The 2740-nt window shown below is 43.4% G+C and overlaps 1 protein-coding gene and 1 long non-coding RNA gene across 11 annotated transcripts in view; one reads left to right on the top strand and one right to left on the bottom strand.

The window, feature by feature from the left end:
- PLEKHA1 (pleckstrin homology domain containing A1) overlaps window positions 1–2740 on the bottom strand; it is a 63974-nt gene that overhangs the window by 51607 nt on the left and 9627 nt on the right. The gene's annotated exons all lie outside the window — the stretch shown is intronic.
- On the top strand, window positions 227–2730 carry LOC111732404. The gene is made up of 3 exons (XR_002777538.1): window positions 227–805; window positions 1830–2002; window positions 2141–2730. It is a non-coding gene; the product is annotated as an uncharacterized LOC111732404 (long non-coding RNA).

Raw genomic sequence — 2740 nt, 5'->3', positions numbered from 1 at the left:
CCGAGCCACAGGGGTCGTTCGTTTGCAGATAATTTGTTTGCAAACTATCGCATAATCGGTCTGGGAAGCATAAATCCATAGGCTGCTACGTGACCTGGAGAAAAATGCTTTACAGCTCTGTGCGCCAATTCTTCGCTCCTAACCATTTCTCTCTCTCTGGAGCTGTAGCTCCACCTCCTACTTAATAGGACGGAAGGCTAAGAGAAACTTAAAGGATTAGTTAAGATTCTTTTAGGAAGGATGGCGCATAAATATGCATTCTCGTAAGGATTCTTACGTATTTAACATACCTGTTGAACACCTACTGTATGCCAAGTCCCGTGATAGACACTAGGCATACATCTGGGAAGAAGACAGACGGTCCTGCCTTCATGGAGCCTGCAACCTCTAAGGGGATCTAGTCTTTAAGCAAGAAAATCACAGATTTCAGTGCAATGGAGAAACAGAGCAAATTAAAGAGATGGTGGGGAAGGAGGGGCTCTTTAGAGAGAGTGGTCAGGGAAGGCTCTCTGAGGAACTGATATTTGAGCTGAAATCTGAAAAATGAGAATTATTCAGATATTTAAAGAGCTGGGAAAGAATGATATGCCATACTTTTCACAATGCATGGCATGCACTAGGCTCTTGATAAATATTTGTTTGTGTCCTTCCTTTCCTTCCCCTGCATAGCCTTGGGTCACATCCTTCCCCCTTTGAAATCTGTATCAACACCTTTCAGAACATCCTTCCCATGTGACGATGTACAGGAGACAAATCGATGTCGGGAGGTAGGACAAGCTGTACAGCTGCTAGGATAAAATACAAGGTGAATGCCAATGAGCCTGATGACATGGTGGGAACCCTGACCGCTTAACCCCTTTTTTGTGAACCAGGTTAAAAGTCTGTGATCTCAGCCTGGCCTCCTGACTGGATTCTGTTTATGAGGCACTAAATCAGATTGGGAGTTTGTCTCTGTTAGGATCCTAAAGGAAGCTTAGTCTTTATCTTACCCGAATCAGTGGTGAAGTGAAAGACTTAGACTTGTCTGTGGAGATTTACCTGTGTGACCTTAGGCATCGTGTGACACTGTGATGTTCTGGCCCTCAGTGACCTCAACTGCTCACCTTACAGAATGTTCTCGGAAGCCCATAAGTTGATGGAGGTGAAAACACCTTGCAAACTTCATAGAATGCTCCTGTCCCGACTCTTTCAGGCTGCTCATATTCAACATTTCCAAGATGACTGTTCTTTTATCTTCTGGGAAACCTTAACTGTGTAGCCTTGCTGACACCTGTCTCCTAGAGGCCCCTGTCTTCATCTGTACAATATAGTTTGGCTTCATCACAGTTTATGAACCGGCCAAAGTACTGTTTCCTCTGGTCCACAGTGGATTTTTGTTTTTGTAACTGAATGTTGCTAACATCTTATAGTAGGGAGAGTTCACATAAAAATGCAGATGTCACCTGCCTGATCCCTCTAAACATTTGAATTGCTTTCCCTGGCTAGGAGGTCTGAAAGGTGGGGGGAGGAGTCTCTAGATCTGGACTCCTACAGGATTCTAGATAGGATATTTGGGACATAGTTAAAATGGAGGGGTGGCGGGATGGTGGCGGGATGGCGGGGGTGGGGGAGATCCCTTATTTACCTGAAATTCAAACTCAAATTTAATGTCTTGTATTTGATCCAAAAACCCTAGCGGAGGGATCAGACTGGAGAGGGAGAGCCTCTCACTCCCCCAGGGTAGGACCCAGAGGCAGTTTGTCCCCTATTGTTAATTCTTTTGATATTATTGACTGAGCAGTTTGAAATTATTCCTTTGCTTTTTTTTTTTTTTTCCGTGCCTAACAAAGGTCATTTGACAGTGAGAGGCACATTTACAGACAATGAGGGAAAGCAGAGATGTGACTCAAGATGCCCAAAGACATACAGCAAAGTAATCCCAGGGCTGCTTTGAGGTTGCAGTGTAACCAGACCCTGTTTACACCCTTCTGTGAGGAAGACTCAGGATCAGCCAATAAATGCGGTAACAAAAAAATATATTCTTTCTGCTTTTCCTCTGGCTTTTTTTTTTTTTTTTTGGATGGAGAGCTTTATTATGTAACAGTTCTTTCAGTGTTATTCTTTTTAAAGTATGTGGAATATTCCCTTGTTAAAATTACAGTCTGAGAGCAAACCAAGAACATTCAGGACACACAGAGGGCACTGAGGAATGCTGGAATATTCCATGGATACTTGTCATCTGAAGAAAAGGGAGAGGAGGAATCTGAATTCCAGAATCGGCAATTTACCTTTAAAACATCGTTCTCATCCTCCTTATTCATGCCTTGCATGTGTAAAGCCCTTCGAAGTTTTGTTCAAAAATATCTATTGAGCTCCTTCTACACGCTTACACGCTGGGACCTCCAGATGGACATTAACCCCTCTGACAACACGAAGTAGAGCAGTGTGGAGAGATCATGCGACTGATCCAAAGCCACACAGAAAGTTTCTGAGCACCTGTCGCTCCTCTAAGATTGACCTGCCCTTCCCTCGTAGATACTTCATGTCCCCTTCCCTGCTTTGTTCTTCTCTCTTTAGCAGTAAAGATAAATATTTCACTTCTTTATCTTGCTTATTTTCTGCATGCCTCACTATGGTGCAACCTCCACACAGGCCGGGATGTTATCTGTTTTGTTCATCACTGTATTCTCAGTGCCTATAACAGCAATATTATTTGTTCACTGATGAATGTCACCAGCCCCCTTAATGGACTGAGTCAGAT

This window comes from Pteropus vampyrus, unplaced genomic scaffold (genome assembly GCF_000151845.1).
Source record: "Pteropus vampyrus isolate Shadow unplaced genomic scaffold, Pvam_2.0 Scaffold454, whole genome shotgun sequence".
Classification (NCBI taxonomy): domain Eukaryota; kingdom Metazoa; phylum Chordata; class Mammalia; order Chiroptera; family Pteropodidae; genus Pteropus; species Pteropus vampyrus.
The sequence above is the reverse complement of the archived record's forward strand: the minus strand, read 5'-3'. Positions and strand labels throughout refer to the sequence as shown.